Source organism: Salvelinus alpinus, chromosome 15 (genome assembly GCF_045679555.1).
Source record: "Salvelinus alpinus chromosome 15, SLU_Salpinus.1, whole genome shotgun sequence".
NCBI lineage: Eukaryota > Metazoa > Chordata > Actinopteri > Salmoniformes > Salmonidae > Salvelinus > Salvelinus alpinus.
In genome coordinates this window covers 28,624,408-28,639,257 of record NC_092100.1, presented here as the reverse complement: position 1 = coordinate 28,639,257, position 14,850 = coordinate 28,624,408, and the positions used below count along the sequence as shown (strand labels likewise).

The window sequence follows — 14,850 nt, the reverse complement described above, 5'->3', positions numbered from 1 at the left end:
ACCTGTGGATATATTTCAAGGCCTACCTTCAAACTCAGTGCCTCTTTGCTTGACATCATGAGAAAATCCAAATAAATCAGCCAAGATCTAAGAAAAAAAATTGTGGACCTCCAGAAGTCTGGAGGAATGGGCCAAAATTCACCCAACTTATTGTGTTAAGCTTGTGGAAGGCTACCCGAAACATTTGACTGAAGTAAAAAAAAAAATAATAATAAAGGCAATGCTACCAAATACTAATTGAGTGTATGTAAACTTTTGATCCACTGGAAATGTGATGAAATAAATAAAATCTGAAATAAATAATTCGCTCTACTATTATTCTGACATTTCATATTCCTAAAATAAAGTGGTGATCCTAACTGACCTAAGACAGGGATTTTATACAGGGATTAAATGTCAGGAATTGTGAAAAACTGAGTTTAAATGTATTTGGCTAAGGTGTATGTAAACTTTCGACTTCAACTGTATATGGAGCTTCCCCAAAACCTACAATAACTCAACCCTAGTCTTCGTGCGGATTTACGGTGGGTAATTACGCACTGTAGCCCACTGGCAAGGGAAAAAACCACCCAGCACGCTGGCAGATTCCCCCAAGCCACTGATGTGCCCCCGAGACAACTGCTCAGTCCACGGACACCACACAAAAATAACAAACAAAATGTACCAATGTACAAACCAATGTACTCTCTCCAACGCAGCACACAACGAACTATCGACCGCAGTGGCAAGTTTACCAAACAGGCAACCAATACTGGGCCTACCAATCATTGCAACTCAAAATCTGTAACAAAAGATTCAAACAAAGCACCTACAGAGTTTTCAAACATGAACTCCACGGTTTCTCCCAAACACAATACCTTCAAGATCCCGGACGAGCCTCCGCTTGTCACGAACCGGCTCGAAGTTCGTAACAAAAAGGGAGACAACGTGGAGATGAGGAATAACAAAATATATTTATCCTGTCATAGTGTATGTAGTACAGTGGCCTGGCTCTTTTTCACTCTAACTTTCCTCCTTGACTTGGCCCATACAGCTGGTTAGCCTGCATAAGTCAGGCATTGTACCTTCTACACACTGGTTTACAGAAGTAGATTTCAAGATTGTTATGCAATGCACTGGGTTAGTGAAGAATACAAATAAAGCTATGGGACTGATTTAGTAATTGCTTCATGTACCAAATTAGGAGAGATTCTGCCACAGTCTCAGGGCACAGTTTGAGAGGGAATGTTGTGATTCATTTCTCATGTCTCTCTTACAAGTGACATCAGTAAGGGATCATAGCTTTCATCTGGTCAGTCCATGTCTGTTCTGTACACTGTTGTCACGAACCGGCTCGAAGTTCGTATCAAAAAGGGAGACAACGTGGAGATAAGGAATAACAAAATATATTTATTATTTGAAGTAAACTAAATACAGTTAACAATGGTGTGTGTGTGTGTGTGTAGTCATCAGTAGTGTGTTTGCGTGCATAAATGTGATAATGAGGGGTGTTGAAAGGTGCCAAAGCAAACAAACAAAATGGCCACAACCAAACTCTATCAGTGGAGAGTCTCCTCAAGAAATGGGGAACGTAGACGTATTTATGTCGTGTGGGAGGTGTTTTAAACTCTCCATTGATAGAGTTTAAAACAGACATGGACTGACCAGGTGCAAGCTATGATCCCTTATTGATGTCACTTGTTAAATCCACTTCAATCGGTGTAGATGAAGGGGAGGAGACAGGTTAAAGAAGGATGTTTAAGGCTTGAGATGTGGATTGTGTATGTGTGCCATTCAGGGGGTGAATGGGCAAGACAAAAAAATTGAATGGGGTAGGGTAGTAACTGCCAGGCACACCGTGTGTATCAACAATGGCCCACCACTCATAGAACATCCAGCCAACATGACACAACTGTGGGAAGCATTGGAGTCAACATGGGCCAGAATCCCTGTGGAACACCTTGTCCATACCCTGACGAATTGAGGCTGTTCTGAAGGCAAAAGGGGATGCAACTCATTATTAGTACACTATGTACATACAGACACACTTTATGAATAAATAAATACATATAGGTTATGATATTATGCTTCATGTATCAGATGAATACTGAAGAAATTATTCACTTCATGATACTGTTGAACACTCACTGTCCAGGTAACCCCTTGGTGTGAAACTCTTGCTCATTTAAACACCTCTCCTCCAGATAAGTTTGATGCCTACATCATTGTGTCCTTGTCAACGCCACCCTAGTTCTGTCTATTGGAGAGACTGTAGAGGAAGTGACAGACTCTGGTGTCCTGGGGACCACCCCCACCCTCTCCTGCCCTCTGCTGGGGGAGGATGCTCTGGTGCAGGTCAGTATAACACCCACCCTACACATGCCTATGAAGGGTCCTGAACATGCTCCTTATGTTCTGGAGGGAATACAATGCTGATGGTGAAAGTGATATAAAGCTGAAGGGAGATTAAGTGCATGGGAGATGTAATATTGCTGTTTAGGTGATGATTCTTCATGTCTCTTCTCTGACAGAATGATGGAGTGAGCTTAAACACATCTGATCTCAGCATTATACACAGACATAGACACCCTGGCCAGGCCCCTTCCCCAGCCCTGTGTAAACTGTGAATTTTCTTGTGCAGGTGTATCCTGATGGGATTCGTCACATCTGTGCTGATAAGCGTGTGGAAGACTCCAGGGGACGAAGACCATTATTCGCTGTGCAGTCAACCAGAGGCAGGTGGTCATTGCTCTGACTGGAGGAGAGCTGGTTTACTTTGAGATGGACCCGGTGAGTAGTGAACCTTCATCCCCTGGGTGTTTTATTTAGTCAGCCAGGTACTGTCTTTTAGTTTGACCCTGTTTTTATCATCTTTTTCAGGATATCCAGAAGAATCTCCTGCTCAGTGAAAAGTTAATATTTCTTCGGACCGTAGATGTTTGATAACCTTCCACCTTTCTCTCTCCTCTCTCTCCCCCTCCCCAGTCTGGCCAGCTGAATGAGTACACAGAAAGGAAGGAGATGTCCGCTGATGTGCTGTGTATGAGCTTAGCCAACGTCCCGCCTGGCGAGCAGCGCTCCCGTTTCCTGGCTGTGGGGCTGGTCGACAACACAGTCCGCATCATCTCTTTGGATCCCTCGGTATGACTCTTCTCAGGCTACAGTATTTCATTCCCTCTCTCTTTGAAAGCCAAACTCATCCAGAGCTCAGTTGTTCTGCTGCGGTTTCCAATCAATCACGATTTAAGTCGAGTGGTGTGGGGGGGTTCCAAAAGCCATATTGTTGATTTTGCCCTCTTTAGTAGGTGTTTGTACAATCTCTCTAAACTGTATGTAGCCCTAACCCTGCTGTGTTTGTCTGGTGCAGAACTGTCTTCAGCCCCTCAGTATGCAGGCCCTGCCAGCCCAGCCTGAGTCTCTGTGTATAGTGGAGATGGGAGGAGTGGAGAAGGAAGATGAGCTAGGAGCGAAGGGCACTGTTGGTTTCCTCTACCTCAACATCGGACTGCAGGTAAGCTATCTGTCCTGTGATGTCTTGAGGCAGGGTTTGAAGAGAGGGATGTTATGCTGTAGCTCTTGAAGTGATGAGTTTCTCTTGTCTCTTCACTGACTAAATAATAATGGAGAATGTTAAAAAGCCTCTGTCAACATACATACATACATACATACATACATACATACATACATACATACATACATACATACATACATACATACATACATACATACATACACTGTGTGACTGCCTGTTTAATTCTGGCACTGTATTACTTGATAGTCTGTGCTCTATTAGAACACATTCTAGAGGTAACATGTCTTTCCTAAGAACGGTGTGTTGCTCAGGACTGTGTTGGACCCAGTGACTGGAGACTTGTCTGATACTCGTACTCGATACCTGGGGTCGCGACCTGTGACGCTCTTCCGGGTCAGGATGCAGGGACAGGAAGCTGTAAGTGGAATGCGGTTTTGTTGGTGTGATTTTCAGGGGTTGGGAGCTGAAACATAACATTGTATTAATATCCTTTCTGATAGGGGTGTAACAGTTCACCAAACCCATGGTTCGGTATGTTTTGGGGTCACGTTTCAGTACAGTGGGAAAATGTAAATGCCATTCACAGTGTTCCTTGCATTTCTGTTGTGACCGGATTGTTATGTTGAGCCTCATGACTCCACTTTGTTGCTGCGTTTGTAACCGTGTAGGAATTGACTAGTTGTGAAGTCATAAATACCAGATGGATACATTCATGTGATTTTGAACTTGCTGAGAAACACTGATTGACTAATTGGCAACAAGCTGTCAACCATAAACTAAAAGTGTAGCTATCACGCTTGCAAACAAATTATAGTTAAAAAAAACACATCAATAGATTGCTTTTTATAAAATAATGTTTTGTTGCATTTAACTGTCGAATGCTGTTATCAAGGCCATTTCCTTAGTAGATGATGTGGGAGAAGTAGGTTCTCAGGATGATGAATGAGTTTCCCACTAGTAATTACCAGTTTGTTGGCCATTCAAGTGGATTCTTTCCAGTCGTGTGTGTGTATACATGGTAAATTCACACTTGGTTACGAACCCACCATGCCACTGCCTCCTTCAGTGGCAGATGCGCACTTGTGACTCATAAAGGGGCCATATCTGTAGCATAGTACATCTCCCACTCCGGGCTAATGTGATGGGCTGTCACTGTTAAGGAAGCCCAACACAGGGAGCATTGGCCATTTTCATTGAAGTCTTTGGTTTGCTTATATAGAGCGGGTACTAGCTGTTTGCTGAAATGGATGCATTAGGGAAGTTCGTAACGTGGCTCGAGCACTTTCACGAGGTGCCAAAATCCCCTATTCTCAAACACAGAGAATAGGCGCATATCCACGGCTATAAACCAAAGACTATAAATATAGCCTACCTATCGCTCTTGTAGTTTCTTTGGCCCAGTTAGAATCAGCTGCTTGAATGCAGAGGGGAGACGATGTGTTTCTTTGTGTTTGTCTTCCTCCAGTTTACTGGGGTGATGTCTGTGTAAATGTGTCTACATATTTGAGGTTTTGGCACCTGCGTAGGCTATTCTCGTTGAGTGGCGACATACTGTTAACGTTTTATCCACAACTCTGTCCATCGCCGTTGTAATCTACTAGGAAGTCAAACTGTTCCCAAACTGGAGATTTAAACGATGATGGAGGATCCTCCTGGTTTATCCACCCCATCACTGCGCCTCACAAAAGGACAGTTTGAAATGTGCCAGTTAGGATTAGAATTTTGATTACAATTGGCACATAGGCTCTAGCCAGCTATGCCTCAACAGGCACAGCCTACAATGCAGTGTTTATTTATGTATTAATTCAGGTTCACAGTGCGGACCACACTGAGATCCCCATACCGTTAGGTACGAATACGTGTACAGTTACATCCTTACTCTCCGGCCATATATCCCCTCTATCTCCTCTAGGTGTTGGCCATGTCTAGCCGCTCCTGGCTGAGTTACTCTTACCAGTCCCGCTTCCACCTGACGGCCCTGTCCTATGAGACTCTGGAGTACGCCTCATGCTTCGCCTCTGAACAGTGTCCTGAGGACATTGTGGCCATCTCCACCAACACCCTGAGGTAGACAGACACACTCATACTCACTAAAAACCTAAATTCCATTTGCATTCATCCATAATGAGGATGTCTTCATTGGCAAGATTTGAAGACAGGGAAGTTATGCTGTTGAAATTAGTCTTCATGTCCCTTCTGACAAACCAATGGAGAGAGCGTAAACATCTCTGATCTCAGCATTTACAGAGATCACATCTCGTTTTGTCATTCCCCCTGAAGCATAGTAATTCTCAATTATAGCACTGATATTTAACTTATGAGGGATATGTCCCATTACTTTTTCTCAAGTTATTCATGTTCCCGTTATGCCATTAATATCTTGTGATACTGCCTTTGTCTCCCTCTTAGGATTCTGGCCTTGGAGAAGCTGGGTGCCGTTTTCAACCAGGTGGCCTTCCCCCTGTAGTACACACCTCGCAAGTTTGTCATCCACCCAGCGACCAACAACTTGATCCTCATAGAGCCTGATCACAATGCCTACACAGAGGCCACCAAGGCCCAGCGTAAGCAGCAAATGGCAGAGGTAGGGTTCTGACCAACAGGGTTCGATGGACTGAGAGGGTGGGAACAGGGTGACTTTGACTGAGGCTACATGTTGTACACCCAGGCTTTGTAGCTTGTGTAGGCTGATATTATGAAAGTGGTGTTATAAGATACGTAGGGCTGGCACAATTACTGTGTAACCGACGGTTATGGATGAAGACTGTAAAATAACCGTTCTAACTGTTTTTGTGCGGTTGAGTCCTGTTTCTGCTGTAACATGGACTACAGTAACGTGGACTCTTTGTTGCGCCTTGCTGAAACAAGCAAGGTCTTGTAGCAAACAAGTCTTTGGTTGCCTAGACAACGCCCCCATGCCTGCAGTATATGCAGTCAATAGCGGAGTAGAGGAGAAAATGTGCACCTTTAAACAAAAAATATACAGTACCAGTCAAAAGTTTGGACACATCTACTCATTCAAGGGTTTTTCTTTATTTTTACTATTTTCTACATTGTAGAATAATAGTAAAAACATCAAAGCACCATCACACCTCCTCCTCCATGCTTCACGGTGGGAACCACACATGCGGAGATCATCCGTTCAGCTACTCTGCGTCTCACAAAGACATGGCGGTTGGAACCAAAAATCTCAAATTTGGACTCATCCGCCCAAAGGACAGATTTCCACCAGTCTAATGTTCATTCCTTGTGTTTCTTGGCCCAAGCAAGTCTCTTCTTCTTATTGGTGTCCTTTAGTAGTGGTTTCTTTGCAGCAATTCGACCATGAAGGCCTGATTCAACCAGTCTCCTCTGAAGTCTGTTTTGCTTGAACTCTGAAGCATTTATTTTGTCTGCAATTTGAGGCTGGTAACTCCAATGAACTTATCCACTGCAGCAGAGGTAACTCTGGGTCTTTCTTTCCTGTTGGGGTCTTCATGAGAGCCAGTTTCATCATAGCGCTTGATGATTTTTGCGACCGCACCTGAAGTAACTTTCAAAGTTCTTGAAATGTTCCATATTGACTGGCCATGTCTTAAAGTAATGATGGACTGTCGTTTCTCTTTTCTTATTTGAGCTGTTCTTGCCATAATATGGACTTGGTCTTTTACCAGATAGGGCTATCTTCTGTATACCACCCCTACCTTGTCACAACACAACTGATTGTCTTATATGCATTAAGAAGGTAAGAAATTCCACAAATTAACTTTTAACAAGGCACACCTGTTATTTGAAATGCATTCCAGGTGACTACCTCCATGAAGCTGGTTGAGAGAATGAGAAGTTTGCAAAGCTGTCATAGTTTGTAATCAGAACTGTCATTCAGGGCAGGGTATGAGAGGGATGTCATGCTGTTGTAATGAGTCCTCATGTCTCTTCTCAGACTAAATAATAATGGAGATAGTTTAAATACCTCTGATCACTGCATTATACACAGAGGCCACAGAAATTGACATGGGGAATCAGACTGATGGGAAATACTTTGGTTACACATGCTGATCTGTCTGTTCTGTCCCTGCAGTGTGACTGTGTGTCGGTTTGCCAGTGGAGGTGATGACTGGTGGGGGTGGCCCGGGACATGATCCTTAACCCCCGCTCTGTGGGAGGTGGTTTCATCTATACCTATCGGCTGGGAGGGGGAGGGGACAAGCTGGAGTTTATGCACAAGGTGAGTGACAGAAGATATGACTAATCCAGTGGTTTCTGGCTCTGGCTGGTTGACCACAGCTGTGTGCACAGGAATTCTCCAGCTGTTATTTCAGAAAGGTCATAATTGTGCTGAGAGAGTCAGAGTACTATCATACTTGCCACCACCCCCTCCCCTTTACCCAACTCCCAGAGGGACAATGGTTACTTTGTTGAACCCTTTTCCAGTCATATCAGTATTCTACACTTTATTAATCGAATCAGAAACTTGACGCTTTCACATATGACCCTGTCTTTTAAAGATTACGTTTAATTCACATGTCAATGACGAATAAACACTGTTGTTGAGATGGTACATTAATAGGGATATGCATCTTTCCCTTCCAAGACTATTGGATACATATCTAGATATATGGGCTTCGATACAATATAAGAATAATACGTTTTAGTTTGAAACGAGTGCGATACGAGAGAAGATTTGTTGCGTAAACACATTAATTTTCCATTCTAAATTCAAATCTGCTGCTGATGGAGCTCATGGGCTGTGTGTGTAAGTGATGTATGTCTTTGGTGTATGTACTATGTAGGCACCTTAGCTGAGCCATAAAGGAGACTAGGCATCTATCACCTCATTATCAGATTAGGTGGGGCAATGTAGCCTATTTTGGGGGGGGGGGGGGGTTGCCCCCCACTTTGGTTCTGAAATCACCATCATCCGCTAACTAACTTGTGCTAGTAATGTATCAATATTTATTGTTTACAAATTAGCTATGGCATAAGCCCTATTCGCATGGGACTAGTATTACTAAAGAACGTGTGTGTGTGTGTGTGTGTGTGTGTGTGTGAGATATACAGATATACACACACAACCATTCAAACGTTTGGGGTCACATAGAAATGTCCTTGGTTTTGAAAGAAAAGCACTTTTTTGTACATTTTAAAATAACATCAAATTGATCAGAAATACAGCGTAGACATTGTTAATGTTGTAAATGACTATTGTAGCTGGAAACGGCTGATTTGAATTTTATGGAATATCTACCTAGGCGTACAGAGGCAGCAACCATCACTCCTGTGTTCCAATGGCACGTTGTGTTAGCTAATCCAAGTTTATCATTTCAAAAGGCTAATTGATCATTAGAAAACTCTTTTGCAATTGTTAGGACAGCTGAAAACAGTTGTTCTGATTAGAGAAGCAATAAAACTGGCCTTCTTTAGATTAGTTGAGTATCTGGAGCATCAACATTTGTGGGTTCGATTACAGGCTCAAAATGGCCAGAAACAAAGACCTTTCTTTTGAAACTCGTCAGTCTATACTTGTTCTGACAAATGAATGCTAATCCATGTGAGAAATTGCCAAGAAACTGAAGATCTCGTACAACGCTGTGTACTACTCCCTTCACAGAACAGCGCAAACTGTCTCTAACCAGAATATAAAGGAGTAGGAAGCCCCGGTCCTCAACTGGAAGCTTCATTAAATAGTACCCGCAAAACACCAGTCTCAACGTCAACAGTGAAGAGCCGACTCCGGGATGCTGGCCTTCCAGGCAGAGTTGCAAAGAAAAAGCCATATCTTAGAGTGGCCAATAAAAATAAAAGATTAAGATGGGAAAAAGAACAGACACTGGACAGAGGAACTCTGCCTGGAAGGCCAGCATCCTGGAGTCGCCTCTTCACTGTTGATGTTGAGACTTGTGTTTTGCGGGTACTATTTAATGAAGCTGCCAGTTGAGGACTTGTGAGGCGTCTGTTTCTCAAACTAGACACTCTAATGTACTTGTTCTCTTGATCAGTTGTGCACCGGGGCCTCTCACTCTTTTTTTTTTTGTTAGCAGCGACGCTATTATTGTGTAACTCCGGTAGGGTAACATCTGAAAAATAGTGCACATGTTACTGTGTACTAGTGCTCGACCAGTCGGCGAAAGCCAACATCACCCACGACAGAGAACGGTTGATTGTCAAGGGCAATGAATTCCATTATCTTGGCGTTAATGGATTTCACCTTAGTTGTCTCGCTGAAATGTTGTTACTCTTTCAAATGATTGCTCAACTTGTTGACTGCTCGATCCACACAGCAGACATTGTGGGTTAGAAAAGCTGTGTTGCACGTGTTGCGCTAACTTTTACGTGGCGTCATTACGCCTACGTTATATAGGTATGCACATCAGCTTTGACATCGGTTTTGCACATCGACGTTAAACTAGACATCGGGCTGATGTTGGCATTTTTAGCTAATATCGGCCGATTCTGATATATCGTGCATCCCTAATATGAGCACAACTTTGGATTTCACCCCATCTCAAAATCGAATGGTTTTGACCGTTAGGTAGTTTTTATGGAGTGATCTTCTCCTTTCACTTTGGCCATGCAGTGCTCCTCACAAAAGTGATTGCTGTCCTCGTTATGAAATTATGAGCTTTACCCTGTATATCTAAAAATGACCATATACACTGATTTGTTTAAGGCAAAACTACCAAAAGTGTTGCTGATAGTGAAACTAAACAATCCAAATAAAATATATTAAGCCCTGTTCAGCAGGTATAGCAAGAAGTGAGTTGTCTCTGGTAGCTTACTTTTGCATTTGAATTCAGAAGGTGCCGCGCAGATGTTGCAGATCAGGAACAGAACCTTGCGTTGGTCAGTGCGCAGAGCACGGGGCTGGGCTGGGCGCAGGGCTGGGCTGGGCTGGCCGCGGGGCTCAGTTTGATTAGGCTAATGATATTGCCTGAGGTTGTTCGGCAAGCAAAATTACTTGTAGATCAATAACAAAATGAGGTATTTTCGGAAGTTACAAAGATTGTAATATGAGCAAAAACTAACTTGTGAACCGGCAATTCGTAACGTTTGAATACATTTTCTGACCGACGCATGCTACGTTTGGATCGGTTTGGGGTCTGTATGTGGACACCCCTTACAATTAGTTGATTCAGCTATTTCAGCCACACCTGTTGCTGACAGGTGTATAAACTCAAGCACCCAGCCATGCAATCCCCATAGACAAACACTGGTAGTAGATTGGCCCGTACTTAAGAGCTCAGTGACTTTCAAAGTGGCACCGCCATAAGATGCCACCTTTCCAACAAGTCAGTTTGTCAAATTTCTGCCCTGCTAGAGCTGCCCCGGTAAATATTAGGTGCTGTTCTTGTGACGTGGAAACGTCTAGGGGCAACAACGGCTGTGCCGCGAAGTGGTAGGCCATTCAAGTTAATAGAACGGGATCGCGGAATGCTGTAGCGCGTAAAAGTTCTATCCTCGGGTTGCAACACTCAATACTGAGTTCCAAACTGCCTCTGGAAGAAATATCAACACAAGGACTGTTCGTCTGGAGCTTGATGAAATGGGTTTCCATGGCCGAGCAGCCGCACGCACACAAGCCTGAGATCACTATGCGCAATGCCAAAGTGTCGGCTGGAGTGGTGTAAAGCTCGCCACCATTGGACTCTGGAGCAGAGGAAATGTGTTCTCTGGAGTGATGAATCACGCTTCAACATTTGGCAGTCCGACGGATGACTCTGGGTTTGGCAGATGCCAGGAGAAAGCTACCTGCCCGAATGCACAGTGCCAACTGTAAAGTTTGGTGGAGGAGGAATAATGGTCTGGAGCTGTTTTTTCATTGAATCTTTAGCTACAGCATACAATGACATTCTAGACGATCCTGTGCTTCCAACTTTTGGCAACAGTTTGGGGAAGGCCCGACCTTACTAATGCCCCTGTGGCTGATTGGAAGCAAGTCCCCGTAGCAATGTTCCAACATCTAGTGAAAAGCCTTCCCAGATGAGTGGAGGCTGTTTTAGCAGCAAAGGGGGGACCAACTCCATATTAATGCCCATGATTTTGGAGTGAGATGTTCGAGGAGCAGGTGTCCATATCCTTTTGGCTATGTAGTGTATCTTGTACATTTATAACAGGGACTGATACGTATTGGTGGGTTGTTACATCCCTATAAATGAATGTTGTTTTGATTGTCAGACTCCAGTGGAGAACGTTTCTCTGGCCATCGCTCCGTTCCAGGGCCGTGTGCTGGTGGGCGTTGGCAAACTGCTGCGCATCTACGACCTGGGCAAGAAGAAGCTGCTGCGCAAGTGTGAGAACAAGGTGAGACGGGGAGACTGACGTCTCTTTCTCACACACACACACCTCAGTCCTGAGTTCTTCACCTCCAGTGTTGGCTCAGTTGAAAGTTAGATGCAAAAAAAAAATGTATGTGTATATATAGGGGGAGGGAGAGAGGGACTCTACTGTGTTTTGATTTTATCCCTGGTATGTTTTTGGTTTCACACTCAATTACCAATAGATCCTGAAGTTTGCTAGTCTTACATGTTACAATGTTGACAAAGAGGAAGTATCTGCTGGAAGACTAACCTAAATACTAACTTTAGGTTAAGGTCTCAAAGTAATCAAGGTAACCACTTGAATTATTAGTGATTGGGAAGATGATTGCTATGTAAGAATCTCCTTTCAAAAGCAAGGATAAAAGGCCACCTTATTATGCATTGTACCAGAGGACATTTTACCATGGTCAACCTCTTGTTTAGGTTCCACACCTTTCAAATAAAATCCATATGGCAGTAGTAGGTCAGTTGATGACTGATATTTAGTTGTTTAATGATGTCATCTGTCTCGTTTCCAGCATGTCCCCAACCTGGTGACTGGCATCCACACCATCGGTCAGCAGGTCATAGTGACTGACGTACAGTCTGTTCTGGGTGCGCTACAAGCGTAGCGAGAATCAGCTGATCATCTCTGCCGACAACACCCATCCTCGCTGGGTCACCACCGCCTGCCTGCTGGACTACGACACCATGGCTTCAGCTGACAAGTTTGGCAACATCAGCATTGTATGTGGTCGCTCTTTATTGTTCCTTTCTGACAATGATGTTGGGTGTTATACTGTTTTGTACCTTTTCTGTAGACGCCTCACATTAACAGTTTGATCTAGTTGATGATATTTCAATGATGCCACAAACATATTGAAGGCTTTTATTGCGGGAGATGATAGTACTTACACTTTGTACCTTCTTAGGTGCGTTTGCCCCCCAACTCCAGTGACGACGTGGATGAGGACCCAACTGGGAACCAGGCGTTGTGGGATAGGGGTCTGCTGAACGGAGCCTCTCAGAAGGTATAGTCTTTCTGTTCCCCTGTCACAGCATCACAGCTCTGTAAAGACAGGATCTCAGGGGAACTCTGCTTTTGTCTTATTAAGAACTCTGTCTGTTTGTCTCTCTGGATCAGAGTTTGTCTTGGTGGTGTTGTGGTTTGCCTCATCCCAGACCCGGCCTATAACAGACCTGCTGTTTAACATGCTGTTTTCCATTAGCTGTTTATTGGAAGCAACTGTTTTTAGGAGTAATCTTTTTTTTTAGGTAGTCAGTGGGAAATTCCCTCCACTTTGACTTATTATGGGCAAGTGGTAAAAAGGGTGCATGTAAGCAGTGTTTTCTGGGTGGGGAGTGTGAAGTGAGTAAGAATGTTTCTGTAATGGCCATGTCTGTCTGACCCTGTACCATGTCTCTTGTTCTGTGTCAGGCTGAAGTGATCATGAACTACCACATCGGGGAGACTGTGCTGTCACTGCAGAAGACCACACTGATACCCGGCGGCTCAGAGTCTCTGGTCTACACAACACTGTCTGGAGGCGTCGGCATCCTGGTGCCCTTCACTTCCCATGAGGTACCTGACACACACACACACACACATTCATTAACCTCTCTAGGGTACGTGAGACGGTAGCGTCCCACCTCTTCAACAGCCAGTGAAACTGCAGGGTGCCAAATTCAAAACAACAGAAATCCCATAATTAAAATTCCTCAAACATACATGCATTTTACACCATTTTAAAGATACACTTGTTGTAAATCCAGCCACAGTGTCCGATTTCAAAAAGGCTTTACAACAAAAGCAAACCAAACGATTATGTTAGGTGAGTGCCTATTCACAGAATAACACAGCCATTTTTCCAGCCAAAGAGAGGATTCACAAAAAGCAGAAATATAGATCAAATTAATCACTCTGTTAAAAGATTTTATCAAGGTTTAAGATCGACCAGCTGAGTTGAAAATCGACCAACCTCAGATTTCCCACTTCCTGGTTGGATTTTTTCTCAGGTTTTTGCCTGCCATATGAGTTCTGTTATACTCACAGACATCATTCAAACAGTTTTAGAAACTTCAGAGTGTTTTCTATCCAAATATACTAATAATATGCATATTCTAGCTTTTATGGGTTTGTAGCAGGCCGTTTACTCTGGGCATGCTTTTCATCCGGACGTGAAAATACTGCCCCCGACCCCAAAGAAGTTAAAGACCTAAAGTACACATCATCTGTATTGAGAACTGTCTTCATTGGCAGAACTTGAAAACAGGGGAGTTATGTTCATAGAATAAGGAATTAGAATACTAGAATGTACATGAACCTTCTTATGATGGGATCTAGGTCAGGGAGTTGGTCAACCATGGTTTGCCAGTGCTGTGATAAGATATTGTGTAAAATAATGAATTTGATGAATTTATCAGCACCGTATGTTTGTTAGCTAGCTAGCCAGACAGTTTGAGGAATGCTTCCATACATTTTTCTAATTAACTGCCAACATATTCCATTCAAACAATAAATTCAATCCACAGCCTGGCTGAAATCAGTTGATGATAGGACTTCGACAAGTTGTAATGCAACAAGTACTGATATTGTACCATATAATGGTACCCACAGCTTTCCAAGACAACAACACTTTTGACATTTGTAATTTGTTTACATATATTTTAGATGCTATTTGTATCAAACCTTTATAAACTGTATTTATAATTATGACTATTTTAGGTTGACAATTCTATTACACAATTTCTGTTATCACATGCATTTTATTTTCCTTTTAGTGAAATCAGGATTTATGCCTCTACTGCCATTAATTCCTATTAGAGTGGTTTGGATTTGTCCCTGACCAATATGGCTGCCATTTTCATCCCATTCTGGAACTTTGAAGGTTGATGACATAGCCCCTCTAGTAATTTAATAGGCTATGGCTATGTTGTTGAAGTGATGTCATGTCTCTTCTCTGACAAACCAATGAAGAGAGCTTAAACATCTCTGATGTCAGCATATACACAGATCATCCCTCGTCTTTTTCTCATTCATTCCTGAACCATTTGACTTAATAT

The 14,850-nt window shown here is 43.2% G+C and overlaps 1 pseudogene; it reads left to right on the top strand.

Moving 5' to 3' along the window:
• Positions 1–14,850, top strand: part of LOC139539306 (splicing factor 3B subunit 3-like) — a 46,952-nt pseudogene that overhangs the window by 30,229 nt on the left and 1,873 nt on the right.